We start from the raw sequence: 20,385 nt of genomic DNA on the forward strand, positions 1-20,385 counted from the left end.
CATATTCGTGGTACACGTCTTAAAGTGAAACTCATCCCGTGCCTGCTATCACCGACTCGTTTGTCGCGCTTCGCAACACACGAAATGATGATCGTTAGTCTGACGATGTCACCTGACGTAAGGTCGCAGTTGGTCGCTTTTTGTCGCACTATACAACAATGTGTTTACTGGCAGAGATTGCGTTTAATAAAATGTGCTTAACTGATAAATAGCCTCTCCAGTTGCTAAGAAAAGTTGTCTACATATGTACGGTATACGTACAGAAAAAATGAGAAATAGCTTGCGTTGCGCTGTGGTGAAGAAAAAGTTAGAATGATTAAGAAAGTAAAAGTCGGGTAGATTTAAGAGTGATCTGACCAATAATACCGTAGGAGAAATGGGAGGGTCATGAGTATGAAACCTGTATATATCGATAAATTAAAAGTATTGGCGTGCTTTAACATTAAAATAATGGTAGTTCCTTTAATTCATCAAAATGTACAGCTTTTATAATCATGACACGTCCATGTTTTTCTACGATATTATTGAGCAAATCACTTACAAATTCACCTAACTTCTACTTTCTTAATTATTCTGACTTCTTCTTCACCACAATACAATGTACGACGTGTAAACTTCAAACCTTTTACGTCGAAATTCCTACATTCCTGTTACGTAAACTGTTTAAATATTCATTAAGTCATTATGTACAAAATTTAGTTGCTTTTGCAATGTCATTTTCAGACTCAACTAGGAAATGCCTTTAATAAAAACCCTAAATCGCTCGTGGAGAGAAGCAAAGACTTTTACAGCAAATGGAGTGGTCATTCAGCAATTCAGTACACAGATGAGGAGCAACAGCGCTCTCCAGACGTAAATAAGCTAATAAAATGTGTTCAGTTACTTCTGTTTAACCAAATTAAAAAGCCAGCTATGCACTCTGACCGAAATGCTGGCAAGCAGTAGCGGGAATAGAAATTCTTGATGGGCTTGCAGACGCCACGCCTCGTCTTCCCACCCACTTACGAAATCCATTTCTACCGGTTACCAGTCGTGACTACCTCCGACATCAAAATGACAGGACTGATCGCCGTGGCGCTGTTGTTGAAACACTGGACGTAATAAAAGCGTCGTTTTCCATGGCTTCTCGAAATCAGTAGACGCGGATTGCAGGTTGGTTCCATTGGAAAGGACCCACACAAGTTGCTGCCCCGTCCCTGTACTATCCGCGGTTGTTTACGAGACGTTAAATACTGACCTTCCTTCCTTGATTTACCTCGACTGGCGGAAAATTGTAGTGATGTAAAGCAGCCAGTGTGTCCCATCGCCGGTTTGAGACATTGTGGTATCAGTCACTAACAGGGGTCCTGCATTAGTGTAAGTAGTTGTCATTTGAGAATGGTCGCACAAAACCTCACTCTTTGTATCTTCTCCTTAGTCCTGAACTTCGCAATCACACGGCTGAATGATAATGTAGGCACCAGGCCGTTACGGATCGCTTAGCGACACCCATTCTGATAACGCAGTAATGAAACACGGTAACGAGTTAGAAGACGTCCGAGAGTAGCTTTCAAGGCCGTGTCCTGCAAAAGGCTATGGTAACTGGCAACAGTTGGCCCTTTTTACCATGAAAACACCTCCCGGTAGCAAACTAGAAACATTCTTAAGAAATTAATTCTTAGGATCGTTCATTTTAAATGTTATGTTACTTCAGTGAATAACTCGAAATTTTGTTCATAATGATGTATTGTTGAACTTCTGGAAAAATCATAATTCAGTTCCTCCCGCGTATTAAATCGGTTCACGTGTCTGTTATGGCAGGAATTCAGCTGACGTAGCATTCGCTAACCTTGACTGTCATTTGTTGCGAAACGTCCAGCAGTTCACATTGAACGGAAGCTATTGTTTCCGCGCTTGTCCCATGGCGTGCACTCGACGTTGTGGTTTTTGTTGTTGATACTAAGTTCTACACTCATGGATTATTGTAACAGCTTACTTGTTTATTGAGAGGCGGTATCCGTTTACAATTTTTATCGCGTGCGTTTCGACACAAAATATTTCTTCACTTTAATGCATTTTCATTCTGATTGAAAAAAATAAATAAATACAGAGTGCGCACTTTATTCCCTTCATCGTCAGAGCAGAACTTCCGGCAACCTAATGTTGCCTTTAAAACACAAAACATGTAACAGCAAATCCTGTTTATTGAACATTAATACTCCAAACGATGTTCCACACTTGTTTTGTGCTATTGAAGTGGTTGTACGAGAGATTATTTTGTTATAGCGACATGCATCGGGTGGCTGTCAGTCAGTACAGCTCACTTTTAATGTTGCGTCCTCTGCTTGTACAGCCGAGCGAGGTGGAGGTAGCTGTTAAGATACTGATTCGTAAATAACGTCGTTCAAATCCACTTGAAGCTATCCGGGCTTAGGTAGACAGCAGTTTTTCTGAATCACTACTGATAAGTGCGCGAGATTCTTCTCACACAAGTCGTACCGATTTCTCTTCCCACCCTCGGTTGACTTAATTGGTATTCCGTCTTTGATTACATCAGTGCCGTCGTTTACTGCGTTCATAGAGTATTCCGGGTAAATATATGTACCATAGGTGAACGCGAACTTCTTTTAGACAATAGAAGCGCTAGGACTTCTTTCGTTTCACATCCTTTCTGCCGCGTGTGAAACGAATAGAAAAAGGCGAAGCACTATGTATCATTCGATCGCGCGACGACTCGCTTTCCAGGCACACAATTTACCGCTAGATCACCAGGCCTAAACATACACTCCCTCGAACAACAAACGGGAGTCCGTATGATAACTCAACGTCCTCGCGTGAATTTCTGTTGGCTTTTCGGTCTCTCGGTTCACCAACGGCCGCTCATTTGTCTGCTATTTGCAAAGCAGCGAGCGTTTCTTAATTTTCCGCTAACGGCATATAAGAGTCGTACACAGGGTGTTTCCATAAGAGCGTTGCAAAAATGTAACAGGACATAGAGAATGCTCCACTGAACAATTTGAAGTAGAGAACCAGGAGTCGGAGATATGGAAGTAAACTTGTCCAGCATTACGGTCTCCCAGTTTATTTACAAATAATATGTGTACAAGTTTACATGTACTGTGCTGTTTATGTACACGTACATTCTTTATTTTGTACAAGGAACCAAGGAGCACGAGCCTGATTACCAGGAAGTTATGATGCAGGTTTTGTTTGCTTTACGTGTCCGTAACGTGGCTCTGTTGTATTTATATAGTCCCATGACATGAATCAACGACAGACGGATTAATTACTTAGTGCTATTCAGAGACGTACAGTACAATACGATGGAGCAGTATCGATACAGTATTTCCTGGTCGCTATGTTGGGAGGGGGAGGTCCTATTCCATGGCTTTTATTTTTTATTTTTTGGCAGTTTACTGTTACACAGCGTCACCGGTTCAGATACGGTCCAACTGCCTTGGTGGACAAGTGAGAGGAAACTCAAAGCAACGGCTGAATAACAGCCGAGCATAGCACTTTGAAGGAGTGGCGGTGGAAATTTTAAGTTCCGTGCCACCCTCCGACGGTGGAAGTACAGAGGAGGGGTGCAGTAATGCTTCAGCTCTACGGTGAAGGAAAAAAGTGGCTGGACGAGAACAAGCCACTGCTAGTGATTGTACGAAACGGTCATAAAAAAATGGTCGTTTTGGGCCTAGCGTCAGTCATAGCCGGAATCCGAGTCCTCCAGGATGGTGAGCGGAACGGGGTGTCGGTGCCAGCGCCGTGGAACTGTGGTGCCGATGGTTTGGGCTTCCACTTTACTGTATAGTTGTCGAGCCTTAAAGCGAATGGTCGTCTTGAGAAGGGCCGTATTTGTCTCCTCATGCAGAGTGACAATCTTGGTGAGCGGAGGGGCGTGAAGATTCCACCGGAGAACTTTATTCTGTAGGCGGTGGAGCGTCTGCATCCTGGACTTACTAATCTTGGCCCACGCAGAGGAACCATATGTTAGTGAGGGTAGTACAACGGAGTGATACAGCCGGAGCTTGGTATCTAAATTCAGCTCTCGGCTGGAGAGCGGGTACAAGGCCTTAGTCAACTTTAACCCTTTATGGGCGATGTATTCTGCGTGGCGGTGTAAGAAAAGTTTCTTATCCAATCAGACCCCGAGATACTTGGTATCTTGGGCCCACGGGACCCGAACGCCCCCGACTGAGACATTGTGGCGTAGTATAGGGCGCCATTTAGTGAAATACACTTCCGTAGGTGTGGCGGAATTGAGGGCAATCTTATTGAAGCGACACCAGGTGATCGGTGCGTCCACTTGCCTTTGGATGCGAGCAATGAGTTGATCAGGGTTGCGGCCGGTCGTATAAAGCGCTGTGTCATCGGTGTATTTTGCTAAATGGCAGTGGCGGTAAGCGGATATGTCATTGACCTAGACATTAAAAAGAAGAGGGGACAGCACAGAGCCCTGAGGGTTACCCATCGACATGTGGCGTACACTGGAGCGCTTTCCCTTCTGAGCAACGAGGAAGGTCCTGTGGTGGAGGAAATCATCCACAATCTTAACGTAGATGTCAGGGATGGTCGTTTGCGTCAGCATCTTATACACCAGGTTGCCCTACCAAATCTTATCATAAGCATTCTGCACGTCCAAGAAGACCGCTGCCGTCGACATGCTGGAGTTAAAAGCCTTGCTTATGTGCTCCTTGATCCAGAGAACTTGCAATTCAGCGGACAGGTGTGAGGTAAACCCAAACTGTTCGGGACGGATCGTCCCAGCTGCTGCCAGAGGCTGGGAAATATAGTGGAGTATGAGAGACTCCAGAACCTTCGCCATGGTGTTCAAAAGGCTGATGGGCCTGTTGTTGGTAGGGACCGTAGTGTTATTAGAAGGCTTTGGAATCGCAGTAAGCTTTGCCTGTTTCCGCTGCGAAGGGAAAAGGCCACTCTGAAAACAACAGTTCAAGATACTGCTGAATAGGACCAGGGGTTTATGTGGTAGCCGACGGAGATGTTCGGTGACGATCCCATCCAGGTCCATGGCCTGCGAGGTCACCTGACCTGAATCCCCTTGATTATTTCCTGTAGGGATATCTAAAGTCATTCCGTATGAGACCCCAGTGGTTACAGAGATGGAATCAGTTGCCAGAATGTTTGCTGCCTATGATGTGATTAGAAATGCACCAGGGATATTTGTCTGTGTGCGTCAGAATCTTGTTCGCCGATGGCATCCTTGCATTGAGGTCGATGGCCGTCAGTGTCAGCACATTTTGTAAGATACAGTACAAATGGTACGTTCATTGTGTCATTGACAATATTTGCAGTTAACTGTAACTAATGCAAATAAAAAGTACACAGTAATGTAATTTTATTCCTATTACTCCTTAAGCTGGCTTCTCCAACCCCAGGTTCCCTACATCAAATTGTCAAGTGGAGCATTCTCTGTGCCCTGTTAGATTTTTGCACGCTCTTACGGAAACACCCTGTATATCTCACTACACGACATACAGGAGTTAGACAAAAATATGAAAACACCGCGAGAAATTCATGCTTGAACATAAATGCAAATGCTAGCCAAGTCTGCTGGTTGCGCTGTTGTATTTGAAAACGAACCTCGCCTGTGAAATGTTCTCAATATGTTGCAAGTGACAGTAATGGTCACAACATGTTCTGTGTAGCTGTGAGTGTATTATGTCGGAGCTAAGTTCAAATGGTTCAGATGGCTCTAAGCACTGTGCGACTTAACATCTGAGATCATCAGTCCCCTAGACTTAGAAACTACTTAAGCCTAACTAACCTAAGGACATCACACACATCCATGCCCGAGGCAGGATTCCAACCTGCGAACGTAGCACCAGCGCGATTCCGGACTGAAGCGCCTAGAACCGCTCGGCCACAGCGGCCGGCGTCGGAGCTAAGTTAGTTGGATCGTGGGCGTATGGTTGGTGTTATTATGGTGGGTGCTTCCGTAAGCAAGAGAGCCGGAGTGTTTGGGGCTTCAAGAGGCACTGTATCGCAGATTTATACAGCATACATCATCCGGTAAGTCACAACACGGACGGAAGTGTGTGGTGAGTGATCCTAACGGACGACCATTGAAGAGGATTGTTACGAAAAATTATTGGACGACATCTGGAAAAATCGCTGCAGAACTAAATGTCGCACCCGCGAGCCCTGTTAGTGCCAAAACAGCACGAGAGGAGCACCATAAGCAGGGAACTGCAGAGCGAGCTGGAATTCCAAAACCACTTGCCAGTGATGCAAATGCCCGTAACGGGAAAACGTGGTGCTGGATATGGAACAATGGAAGGAAGTTAGTTTCACACTATTTGCAACTTATTGGCTGAGTTTACGTCACAAGAGGGAAACATGGCGTGGGTTCGGAGATGATTAGGGCAGCCGTATCGTGGTATTCCACGAGCCCCATGGTTGCTCTGCAAGGTCACATTACTGCCAGGGATTGTGTGGATATTTTGGCTGATCACGTACATGCCAAGGTAAGATGCTTGTTCTCCATTGATGATGCTGTGTTCCAAGGCGACAGGGCCCCTGTTCAAACAGCTCGCATTATGCAGGACTGACTTTGTGATGAATTGTCGTCCCACCAATGGCCACCCAGTTACCAGATCTCAATATTATTGAGCCTTTGTAACCTAATTTCGATAGAAGGGTGCGTGACCGCTGTCCATCTCCAAGATCGTTACCTGAACTTGTACTATGATGCAGGAAGAATGGTATAATATTTCCTTGAAAACCTTAGAGGACTTTTATTTGTCCACTCCTAGACGACAGGAAGTTGTTTTGAATGCAAACATTTTCCTCTCACCATATCAGGCATGATAATGTGCTATGTTAGTGGCGTTTCCATTTTCTCTCCAAGCCATGTACCATTATTTGCAATAGTGTACATGCTGTGCTAGAGCCAGCCGGAGTGGCCGAGCGGTTCTAGGCGCTACAGTCGGGAGCCGCGCGACCGCTACGGTCGCAGGTTCGAATCCTGCCTGGGGCATGGATGTGTGTGATGTCCTTAGGTTAGTTAGGTTTAAGTAGTTCTAAGTTCTAGGGGACTGATGATTTCAGAAGTTAAGTCCCATAGTGCTCAGAGCCATTTGAACTATTTTTTTTTTTTTTGCTCTGCTAGAACAGTACAAAAATTATTTCGTATTTAAATTTTAATTTTAGTGGAGCTGAGGTGGTTCCCATTCTTTTGTGTATTACTAGGAATGTTTTGGGAGGGACCGGTCATGCAAATAACAGTGTACTATAGCTAGCACGAAATTTTCTCTAGATTTGCACGTGTGTCATGTAGCTGTCAAAATTTTGCAAGTGTATTGTTCTTGACACGGAAAAGGTTACGCTCTTTGAGTTCAGTAATTATATGTAGCGATTTTATTAGTTAGTGCTTCAAAGTTGTCCAAAATTTTACGGTTTCATTAAAATGGGCGGTTACAGGTTGATTGACGTGGAAGTCTTGGAAAAAGATTGCGACATTCGCAATAAACCAAAGGAGAACTAAATTCATTTCCATCTTAATTCTGTACAGTATTGCAGCAAAGGAATCCTCGATTCGATTGGCACAGTTTCATTTCAGATCAGTAACAAACGTATGTCATCAGATGAGGGAAGCTTCTGTTCCTGTTTGTAAGAAATATTATATGGATGAAAGGTGTCCGTTCATAGGCTACTTAATACCCTTGCAGGACATTTAGTAGTGAACATTATTAGTGAACATTATTTACGTAAAGAACGATTGTTGTTGTTGTGATATCCGGCCAGAAGATTGGTTTGCTGCAGTTCTCCATGCCACTCTACAGTGCGCAAGCCTCTTCGCCCCTAGTATCTCCTGCAGCCTGCATCCTTCTTAATCTGCTTACTTCTTCTAGCCAAGTTGTGCCACAAATTTCTTTTCTCCCCAATTCTATTCAGTATCACCTCATTAGTAACGTGATCGACCCATCTAATCTTCAGCATTCTTCTGTAGCAACACATTTCAAAATATTTTATTCTTTACTTCAAAAATTGTACATAAAAGTTGAATTTACTCAAGTAATTGCGTCAGCAGCCCGTGTTATTTATTCGGAATCACATACCAGAGTACTGTGTTTTGCAACTGCGGCCATTGTTTAAAACGGGTATATGTTGGAGATAGGGAGGATGGGGAAGGGGAAATGGACTGAGACTGATTCGGGGAAGGGAAAGGGAGCAGGTAGGTGGTGGTAACGGTGTCATGAGTTCAACAAGAAAGGTCGCGCTAAAATTATAGAACGTATAATTATGTAAAAATTACCGTTGAACACTAATAGCGTAGAACAATTGGTATGTAAAATGCGAACGACATAAAATAATGAAATTATAAAATGGAGTTAAGTGGGATTGAAAATGGGGCAAAGAGGGCAAGGGAGGGTGGTGGTGGTGGAGGAGGTATAGGGGCAGGAATGCTCAGGTTTCACAAGAAAGGAATGTTAAACTAAAATTGAGAAACATAAATTATATAAAAAAAGTGCGGGTTAAGACACCAGAATGGTATAAAAGAGTAGATTATAGAAGTGGAAATAAAGAAGCGAAAACTGGATTAGTATCTGGAGATATTTAAAACGCGCACCTTTGAAAGCATAAAGACTAAGTTCTTCGTCTCAAACCCTAAAAATAAAATTGTGTAGTTCTATTTCGTTAAAATATTAGAAGTATTGGCCTACAACAATGGATGTATAATTTATAGAGACATAAAGATCGTAAAATTACGGAAGTGAGGTTATTTTGAGGGCTAGAACTGGGTAAAATGTTATGAAATATTATGAATTTTTAATAACTGAAAGTATAAAACAGTAAAAAATATAAAGCAATAAATTATAAAAGTAAAACTATGTGCAGCAACTAAAGTTATACGGGACAGATTGTGCCCGATATAGTTAATTGAGTTAATTGTATTTGCTTCTGCTTGGTGGCGTTGTACGGCGCGCAGCTTTGCAGTGTGTGCACTGAAGCCACTCTGCACGCCGGCCTGCTACTACGATGTGTGAGCCGATGTGCTGCTGCTGTCTCTTCTCGGTGAGTGGGGCCGTTGATCACATGGGCGCTGCGGCGAGGTGGACGGCTGGAAGAGACTTTCAAAGTTTCTAAGAATGCACTGTTAAAGTCGTTCTGCCGATGTGACGTGTTGTCAGGCTCTTGAAGACGGAGTGTAAAAAATCTAAATTTCTTTCAACTTGTCCGGTGGTGTCCCTTATGTTCATTGAGCAGCACTTCCAAATGCGTATCAATAGTTCCAATAGCATGCTTCGATGTTAGAAGATGCTCACCAATCGCTGTTTTATTACTGTCAACTGAAGCCTCTCTAGGCACTTCAGTCCGGAACCGCACTGCTGCTACGGTCGCAGGTTCGAATCCTGCCTCGGGCATGGATATGTATCATGTCCTTAGGTTAGTTAGGTTTAAGTAGTTCTACGTATGGGGGACTGATGACGTCAGATGTTAAGTCCCATAGTGCTCAGAGCCATTTGAACCATTTTAAGCGTCTCTTTGAAGCGTATTTTAAACCTCCTGCCTGTGTGACATACGTTAACGTTTGGAGAGTTTCCACACTTACATTTATACACACCTGCTGCTATGTATTTCAAGAATTTTCTATCCACACGGTCCCTCAGTCTGAAGCGAATAACGTCATTAGTTTTAAACCCAATAAGCAAATTGGTATTGCGAAAATGCCTAGCAGTAATCTCTTAAACACGTCCTTTATAACCCATGGGCATGTACACGACTTTCTTGTCTCCCTGTTCACCTGTTAGCGTGCTGTCATTGATTTTACGCCGTTGTTCTCTTTTAATTTTATACCGTAACTTAGTTACTGTTGAGATTGGATGACCGTTGCTCACTGCAACTTGCTGTATTATAGCGATTTATTTATTCCTCTCACGCTTGCTTGGTGGCAGTTTTAATAACCTGGATCGAAAATATTCTACTTTGATCCTTTCATGGTGCCAAGGCTTTGAGTCAATAATAATGTCTGCACAGGTCGATTTTCTGTACACGCTAAAACGGTGTTTACCCGCCTCGCCTGTAACCGTAATGTCGAGATAGTTGATAGTTCCTTTATTTTAGTACTCAACTGTAAACCTAATTTTTGGCTGAATAGCACTCATGCTCTCCGCTATGTCAACAATATCGCTTCGATCTTCTCTAACCAACAAAATAGCATCATCAAAACAGCGGTAGTAGTAGAGAACTTTACTGGCTATTGCAGTCTAGGGAACTACCCATGGCTACCCCTTCAGGTTGATGGTATATTTTACCGTTAAACATGAAACAGTTATAGGATGTCACTTCTAGAAGCTCACTTAATTCAACTTTTTCTAAATAACGATTATCTTAATTGTCTGAACAGTTGCTGAATATCTCAGGACGATTATGTCGACTATAGAGACTTAAATCTATATTCGAAGTGTATCTTCTTCAGAAACGCTTTTCTCACCATTCCCAGTCTATATCATTGCCATCGGGTGTTTTGCTGTCCAGACAACGAAACTCATCTTATACTTTAAGTGTCTCGTTTTCGAATTAATTGCCTCAACATCAACTTATTTAATTCGACTACATTCCATTATCTTTGTTTTGTTTTTGTTGATGTTCATCTTATATCCTCGTTTCAAGACACTGTCCATTCCACTCAGCTACTCTTCGGTGTCTCTGACAGAATTACAATGTCATCGTCAAACCTCAAAAAGTTTTTAATTCTTCTCCTTCAACTTTAGTACCTACTTCCTTTACTGCTTGCTCAATGTTCAGATAGACTAACGTGTGAGATAGTCCACAATCCTGTCCCATTCCCTTCTCAAGTACCGCTTCTCTTTCATGCCGCTTGAATATTATTACTGTCGACAGGTTTCTGTACAAGTTGTGAATAACCTTTCGCCCCCTGTGTCTTACCCATGCTGCGTTTAGAATTTCAAAGAGAGTATTCCAGTCACATTGTCAAAAGTTTCCTAGTTATGTAGAATAGAGTAGGGTAAGAAATATGACTAGATACTTGATGCATGGTGTTCGTTCTTAAACACCAACATAATAATTTAGCGCTACATTTATTAATGAACACTACTCACCAAAGAAAGATTAGGGTGAGAAGCATGACAATACCGGTGTCCTTTCTTTTGATTCGTCAGACCTGAATTTTAAAAAAAGCAAGACTTCTGATTTAAGGACAGAAAATACATTTAAAACATTTTAAGAAGTATGTCAACCGACGACTTTTTATGTGCTTGTATACCAATACGTGTTACGGGCTTTCGACCATCTTTAATTGACGTAATATATAATTACGCCAATTGAAGAGCTCGAAACGCGTATTGATATAAATAAAAGGACGTAAAAAAGTGCCTGGTTACTGTAGTTCTTAAAATAGTATAATCCACGGAGATTAATAACCACTAAAATAGATAAATTAACGCATTTAAAGCAGATAAAGTAACTAAGTGTTAGTAAATAAAAAAAATCGTTTCAATGCGTTTATTTTAGATTTGTTCTTGCTTCGAATATGGTATATTCAGAAGGCAAAGAACCTGTAAGTAGCCAAAAGAGCGATAAAAGAACTTCACACATCATGCGAGGAAACCTGCAGTAATAATGCAACGCTAAGTTTGATATCAAGGTTAGTTTCTGAGGCAGGTGAAGATCTTGACTTCATTCAGTTAAATGTAGATAAAAGTAAATAAATGTATAAGCTCGTGTTACGCTGCATAAAAGAACACTACAGAACAAGTTGTTTTTCCATTGCCGTGTGTATTGATGTCCAGTCATCGCGTAGCAGGTAGACATCCGTGCCTAGTTCAGCTATAGATGGAAGTGGACTGCTCTTCAGGATACCTGACCGGAAGGTTCAAATTCAGATGCAATGTTTGTTTCGTAATTTAACTGCAGTTCGCTACCGCAGAAGAGCCGGCATTGCCCAGGAAGCGCCTGTGCCCCACTTTGCGTCGGAGGCGAGCGTCATGGTTGCGGCGTGGCTCATGGTAGGCAGTGAATCAACTTTTACTGCATCCTTGGCATTGTCAGAGCGGCGGCCGTAGGTGCGCCGTAGACAGCGGCTAGACGGACAGTACAGTCGCTTTCCACACCAACACTGCTCTACGCACCACGATTTTTTACACTCGCGGTTGCGAAAATACGAAAAAAGATTTCGTATATCGATCCTCCGTGAGCCAAAGGACAAGTGTTACTCATAGCAAGGTTGCTGTTGTCACACTAGAATACATTTGTGCTCTAACTTATTGCGCAATATGTTGCAATAGTGCGCACAAGGATGAATTTCCTTAAAGAAAACGATTATTGACACTTAGTACGGATTCAGAAAATACCGTTCTTGTGAAACACAACTAGGTCTTTATACTCATGAAGTAATGAGTGCTGTCGACAGAAAGCTTGCGACACCGTTTCTCACAACCAAACTTCGTGCCTGTGGAATATCGCCTCAGTTGTGCGACTGGATTCGTGACTTCTTGACAGAAAGGTCACAGTTCGTAATAATAGACGAAAAGTCATCGAGTAAAACAGAAGTAATATCCGGCGTTCCACAAGGACGTGTTATAGGCCCTCTATTATTCCTGATATATATTAACGACATAGGGGACAATCTGAGTAGCCCTATTAGATTGTTTGCAGATGATGCTGTCAGTAACGGTCTTGTAAAGTCATCAGATTACCAAAACGAATTGCAAAATGATTTAGATAAGGTATCTGTATGGTGTGAAAAGTGGCAGTTGACCGTCAATAAAGAAAAGTGTGAAGTTATTCACATGAGTACTATATGAAATCCGATAAATTTCGATTACGTGATAAGTCACACAAATCTGAAGGCTGTAAATTCAACTAAATACTTAGGGATTATAATTACAAATAACCTAAATTGGGACGATCACATAGATAATATTATGGGTAGAGCAAATCAAAGACAGTGATTCATTGGCAGAACACTTAAAAGGTGCAACAGGTCTACTAAAGAGACTTCTTACATCACGCTTGTCCGCCCTGTTCTGGAGTATTGCTGTGCGGTGTGGGATCCGCATCAGGTGGGACTGACGGATGACATCGAAAAAGTACAAAGAAGGGCGGCTCGTTTTGTAGTGCCACAGACATAATACGTTAATTGGAGTGGCAATCATTAAATAAAGGCGTTTTTCGTTGCAAAGGGATCTTCTCATGAAATTTCAATAACCTGTTTTCTCCTCCGTCTGCGAAAACATTCTGTTGGCACCCACCCTACACAGGGAGAAATGATCACCATAAAATAAGAGAAAACAGGGCTCGCACTGAAAAATTTAAGTGCTCGTTTTTCCCGCGCGCCATTCGAAAGTCGAACGGTAGAGAGAAAGCTTGAAGATGGTTCATTGAACCCTCTGCCAAGCTATTTATTGTGAATAGCAGAGTAATCACGTAGGTGATGTAGATGTGCGTTATTTTTGTGGTTTTGATGCTTCTTGCTTGTCACTGTGTTCCAAAATGGAAAGTCCCGTCGACAATATTGATTCGTGTTGATGAGAATCTAGCGACAGGGTGATAACCAGACAGAGACGGTAACAATATATGTGGGTGTCGTTCCTGAAATAGAGAGCCACGGTAATTTAGACAGTGTCGTAAATTAAATGACGAAGCTTTTGTTTGAGCAAAGATTTTTTTTTTTTTTTTTTTAACCATCGCGAAGGGCGGCAGGTGAGTCAGGACCAGCATTGCCGGCCGCGGTGGCCGCGCGGTTCTGGCGCTGCAGTCCGGAACCGCGGGACTGCTACGGTCGCAGGTTCGAATCCTGCCTCGGGCATGGGTGTGTGTGATGTCCTTAGGTTAGTCAGGTTTAAGTAGTTCTAAGTTCTAGGGGACTTAAGACCTAAGATGTTGAGTCCCATAGTGCTCAGAGCCATTTGACCAGCATCGCAACGCAGGAAAGTTCTCTCTTGGCTCACTGCCTTGTGTGAAATCACATGTTTATCATCGATTAAATTCTGCACCGTAAGGTATAATTAAGCGTTTTGGATTCAAACATGTAGAAAATCATGTGCAGCTAGTGGCCTTTTCATTTCACTTACTTTTAATGACTTAACCGGTTTCGAGCTGATTGCTTATAGATGCCCTGTAAAAGACGCTCGGGATATTTTAGGAGATAGGTCATAAGAAAATCAGTGAATCGTATTTTTAATCAATTTATGGATAAAACGTAGTGTCACCAAAAGCAAGAAAAGTGCAACAATTCCTGCTGTATTCTTGCGTTCATACACTGTGAAACATAAAGAAAAGAAGGAGGCCAACTGTAGACAATGGCACAACGTGGACACAAAACAGCACAAGCCAGGTATACTACTGGAAAGCGTGATATTTGGCAATAAGCATCGAAATTGGAGTTGATAAAAGAGAGAAACGTGAAATAACAAAAGTGGTTGGTTGATAGTTATATGCGCAGGATAGAGCTGCACCAAAACAATCTTTGTAGAGGACCACAACAACAATTATGCTGTAGAGTTGAGTCTGACCCGATATAGGACAATAAAAATGCTCTATATTCCTCGGAACAAAGATGACGCCACTGCCTTTCCTTCCATTTGGACGGCAGCCCTCGCAGCTCTAGTTAGCTTTCTGAAGGAAATGAGGTAAGAGACTAGAAACCGACACTGAAGTCTGACTTTTGAGCTCTGTTTGCCTACATTCTAGGTTACTTCAGCTATGAGATAAGTTGGTAACGGGATTTACTTCTTATGTGACCTCTTGGATAGCGAGTATGTTGTGTTGCGAGTCGAGGTCACAGCCCATTGACGTTTGGTTGGGGTCTGTGCATGAACGATGTGAAATTCAGTACAACGAATGAAGGCAAAAGAGTTTGTTGCATTGGCGCGAAATTCGCTTTTGACTGCTACTACTACGAGGGCGTGCTAAAAAGTAAAACCTCCGATTTTTCTGTAAAAATTCCTAAAGCTTTTCAAATAAAACAGATGTTATTAACATTCTACTACTTTATTCTTCATGTCTAAATATTTATTTCTCAACATAGTCACCTTGTGACAAACACATTCTCCCAACGAGACCTCACTTGATGCCGTCACTGTAGAACGCTTGACTTTGTTGACGGAGCCACAATCTCCTATCTGCTTGCACCACTTCATCGCTATCAAAGTGAAGTGCTCGGAGCTGTTCTGTATGTTTTGGGAACAGATGATAATCAGATGGAGCCAAGTCGGAACTGTATGGAGGATGATCGATGACAGTGAACCCAAGGCGCCGGATTATTGCAGCGCTCGTGTGTGATCTGGCATTGTCATGCTGAAAGATGGGGTGCCCCATGTGGGGACGGTTAGAAACTCGATTACACCACGCTCTTGGTGACGTATCGACACAGTTACGCTACACACCGCTTTGTTACTGCTACAATGAGGACCAACCTGCTTTGCAACTTGACAACTTGCTTCAGCGAAGCTGGAAAGTCGACCGAGTAATATGCAAGACACATAATACGTCAACCGATATTGAGAACAGAATAAAAATTTCGGATGCATTACTTTTCTGGACGCCCATGCAGTTTGTAAACTGTCGCAAATTCCTCTATCGTTTAAAGTTTGTACCAGGCAGTACTAGGTCAAAGTCACGTTATCTTGCACGATGAGCTCTTTAATTTACAGCAGTACTCTGAAAAATTTCGTCAATTTTTTCTGTGGTTTATGAAATGCTATTTGGCAGTTAGTATACAGTAGTTGGTTCATGTAGAACATAAATTTCGTCATCGTGTTGTTTCAGTTAGTTCTCACATTTTCTGTAAAATCTTTCAAAAGGATGTCCTCCCACGTAAAAAAAAATCGATAGAGGAATTTTTCTTGCATACTTTGCTGACGCAAGAATTTTATACTTTATAACCAAAACTTGATGTTCAATCCGCGAAAGCGTGTTGTATGAGGAGAAACTAATATAGACACTTTTACCTCCCGCTTCACCAGGGCACAAGTATTAAAATCGTATTACTTGCGACAGACGTCAGCTTCTCTTCGCAGAAGCGACGCCTTCTCTTACGTCTTATCCAACAGCATAATTTATAATGAAAAGTAAAGGTACTGGCAGTTATCCAGTACATGTGTCTTAATCTTTTTGAAACACTCATTCGATAGTCATAGTTTCTGCGACGACGGATTTTCATGCAAGTGAATTCGTGTAAGGACTGCTCACACGCAACAAGTTTCAAAGGCCAAGGACACTTCCGCGGCACATGTGTTATGTTTTTATTACTTCGACTCGGCCAGGAAAGCGCACTGGTATAGGACGATGTAACAGTATAATTTACAAACAGAAACTTTTAACACACTGTTTAAAGCTTGAGATCAAATACTTACAGTACTGTTAACGTACCATAAAGGAAGCGGAAAAATGACATGAAACTTACAGATTATTCATAGCGGAGCATGGCAATTAAACGATTAGCCTTGGCCATAGCCAAAGTTCCAGTAAATGGTTCCTGCTGTCCTAGTTGACACTTCGGGTGCAAAACTGATAATTTTCGGTATGGTACTGTGCGATCGGCATAGTCTGCTCGTCTGATATGGCACGAAACTTTATGCAGCTACTGTCCGGACACAGGGCGATGGATATACGACCAGCACAAACATTGATACTGTGCCAAACGTCTAGGGCAATTATTGGGGGGTCTATCAAGCCGCCTTCTGCCCCACAACACGGACTCGCAAGAATTCACAGACTTCACGAATTATGCACGACGTCGATGTTCGAAACGGTAGACCACTCTTCGAGAAAAAGAGATAAATTTTTATGTCCCCAGTAGTTTCATTCATAGTGTGTAGTTACTGACCCTTCCACAGCACGGGGCTTTGAACTGTTGCCCTTTATACCTTCTATCAGTCCATCATACATTTATGGTGTTCCAGCATCATGTCTTCGGGGATAATGATTTTTCATTTTCTTTCAGTGAATTAGCATCTGTAGAGGAGCGTTGAACACTTTGTATCGTTGTCTGCTAGCAGGAAACATTAGAGTTTGACAACTCTGCACCTCGTCATTACCAAAGAGCACCTTTGACAAAGTTACGAAATTGAACGTGATAGCCATCTACACATTTGACGTGTATACGGAGTGACAGACACCTGTTCAGTATGCGATGGACGGCTCGCACAGTATCATACAGGTGTTAGGAGAACATTGGAGAACTGTTATAGATGGCAGTAATCTTGGCCCCATACTTCACACTTGTCCACGTGGTCTAAGGGATGCTCGTGATCCTGTCTCTGAATGATACACGGCACTTCTGCCCTGGCCTGGCGGCTCCACGTGACGTTTCATCCATTCCCTGGGATTCCGTTGATGGACGAATCGGTGGTGATGATCGTACAGCAACCAAGAGAATTGTACTGTTTGCTCATATATAAGCCATCCGGTGTCCCATCCCTCGGTAATGGCTGTAGACCCTTAAGAGCTACCAATTTAACATTACTGGTAGTAGTTTATTATGCGGATAATGGAGAAACAGACAAGAAAATGTCAGCTTTTGTGGCATGATAGCACAGAATGTTAAGAATGTGGTTTTTGGAAGAAGTTGCTAACGAAGAAGAACTGGCAAGATTGGAGGTGAAAATGGTCTTGTGTAACACTTCAACTGCAAAGAGAAATAAGTGGACATATTCTAAGACACGAAGGAGTGATGAACATAATTTTTTAAGAGATGAACAGCACTTGGCCATCTAAATTAAAGTACGTTACCCGACTGACAGAGGTCACAGGTTGCTGCGGTTCCAATGGATTGAAGATACTAGTTGACGGCAGAACATTCTGGCGAATGGATACTGCAAAACCAAAGTACTGCAAAATCAACCTATGAGCTGATCATAAAGTAGAAGAAGACAATTTTGCATAACACTATCTTTTGGGCTTATTAAAAATAGCTTTTCGTCACAGATTGGAACTTCGATTGCAGGATCAGACGTTAGGGATATATTTTCTGGCTTAATGTTGAAGATTACTGCTACGGTCGCAGATCGAATCCTGCCTCGGGCATGGATGTGTGTGATGTCTTTAGGTTAGTTAGGTTTAAGTAGTTCTAAGTTCTAGAGGACTGATGACCACAGATGTTAAGTCCCATAGTGCTCAGAGCCAATGTTGAATTCGGGAGGACGACGGTTCAATCCCGTCTCCGGCCATCCTGATTTAGGTTTTCCGTGATTTCCCTAAATCGTTTCAGGCGAATGCCGAGATGGTTCCTTTGAAAGGGCACGGCCGATTTCCTTCCCAATCCTTCCCTAACCCGAGCTTGCGCTCCGTCTCTAATGACCTCGTTGTCGACGGGACGTTAAACACTAACCACCACCACCGCCAATGTTGAAAACTGTTTTCGTCGGATAGAACAATAAAACCTGCAGCCTCGTCGCAAGTCAGGATCAGCATATCTTACCGCAGGAGCTGCCACATGTCGCTCTGCCGTTGTACAGAAATGCTAGTTCCTGTGAATGTAGTAAAGCTGCGATTTCGTTAAAACAGTAACTGGCTTCGTGAACTTACTCATACTAGAGAAAGATCCGAATGTCACTATTATCTAGTTACAAACAAGCGACATTAAAGATCACTGATAGGCGGGGGCAGAGGAGTGTGTGGGGCATTCGGCACATCATCGGTACCGAAAAAGTCATTGTATGTGGTACTTGTAATATACTCGATCGATGTTACCATCAGACATGGCTGCAACATATTGACTGAAGACGGGTAGACCTGAGAGAGTGTTGCACATCACTGGGCAGCACACAAAACATAGGCGACAACTAAGAAATTAATGGAAGCATGGTTCATTTTCTGATTGGACACGGCCCTTATCCCACGTACTTTATAAAGACAGGGCGATAGATAGAGTAGTACTGTGTCCTCGATGGCTCAGATGGATAGAGCATCTGCCATGTAAGCAGGAGATCCCGGGTTCGAGTCCCGGTCGGGACACACATTTTCAGCTGTCCCCATTGAGGTATATCAACAACACCTGTCGGCAGCTGAGGGTTTCAATTAGTTATCATTTAACAAATATCAGCTCACACTGCACGCTAACAAAGAACACCAACATATACAGGGTGAGTCACCTAACATTACCGCTGGATATATTTCGTAAACCACATCAAATACTGACGAATCGATTCGACAGACCGAACGTGAGGAGAGGGGCTAGTGTAACTGGTTAATACAAGCCATAAAAAAATGCACGGAAGTATGTTTTTCAACACAAACCTACGTTTTTTTAAATCGAACCCCGTTAGTTTTGTTAGCACATCCAAACATATAAACAAATACGTAATCAGTGCCGTTTGTTGCATTGTAAAATGTTAATTACATCCGGAGATATTGTAACCTAAAGTTGACGCTTGAGTACCACTCCTCCGCTGTTCGATCGTGTGTATCGGAGAGCACCGAATTACGTAGGGATCCAAAGGGAACGGTGATGGACCTTAGGTACAGAAGAGATTGGAACAGCACATTACGTCCACATGCTAACACCTTTTTATTGTTCTTTTTCACTGACGCACATGTACATTACCATGAGGGGTAAGGTACACGTTCGACGGGCGTTTCGTAGGACGTGGAGGACGCATAAATTGGCCAGCCCGTTCTCCTGATCTTACACCTCTGGACTTCTTTCTGTGGGGTACGTTAAAGGAGAATGTGCACCGTGATGTGCCTACAACTCCAGAGGATATGAAACAACGTATTGTGGCAGCCTGCGGCGACATGACACCAGATGCACTGCGGCGTGTACGACATTCGTTATGCCAGAGATTGCAAATGTGTGCAGCAAATGATGGCCACCACATTGAACATCTATTGGCCTGACATGTCGGGACACACTCTATTCCACTCCGTAATTGAAAACGGAAACCACGTGTGTACGTGTACCTCACCCATCATGGTAATGTACATGTGCGTCAGTGAAAAAGACCAATAAGAAGGTGTTAGCATGTGGACGTAATGTGCTGTTCCAGTCTCTTCTGTACCTAAGGTCCATCACCGTTCCCTTTGGATCCCTACGTAATTCGATGCTCTCCGATACACACGATCGAACAGCGGAGGAGTGGTACTCAAGCGTCAACTTGAGGTTACAATATCTCCGGATGTAATTAACATTTTACAATGCAACAAACGGCACTGATTACGTATTTGTTTATATGTTCGGATGTGCTAACAAAACTAATGGGGTTCCATTAAAAAAACGTATGTTTGTGTTAAAAAACATACTTCCGTGCATTTTTTATGGTTTGTATTAACCAATTACACTAGCCCCTTTCCTCACGTTCGGTCTGTGGAATCGATTCGTCAGTATTTGATGTGGTTTACGAAATATATCCAGCGGTAACGTTAGGTGACTCACCCTGTATATGAAATCAGATCTGCATGTGCTGAACAAATCGAATTTTCCCG

At 42.7% G+C, this 20,385-nt stretch overlaps 1 protein-coding gene and 1 non-coding gene across 3 annotated transcripts in view; both read left to right on the forward strand.

The window, feature by feature from the left end:
* LOC124788942 (steroid hormone receptor ERR1-like) overlaps positions 1-20,385 on the forward strand; it is a 366,179-nt gene that overhangs the window by 26,151 nt on the left and 319,643 nt on the right. The gene's annotated exons all lie outside the window — the stretch shown is intronic.
* Positions 18,844-18,918, forward strand: Trnat-ugu. Its single transcript has one exon. It is a non-coding gene; the product is annotated as a tRNA-Thr (tRNA).

The sequence above is a fragment of the Schistocerca piceifrons genome, chromosome 1 (genome assembly GCF_021461385.2).
Source record: "Schistocerca piceifrons isolate TAMUIC-IGC-003096 chromosome 1, iqSchPice1.1, whole genome shotgun sequence".
Taxonomy (NCBI): Eukaryota; Metazoa; Arthropoda; class Insecta; order Orthoptera; family Acrididae; genus Schistocerca; species Schistocerca piceifrons.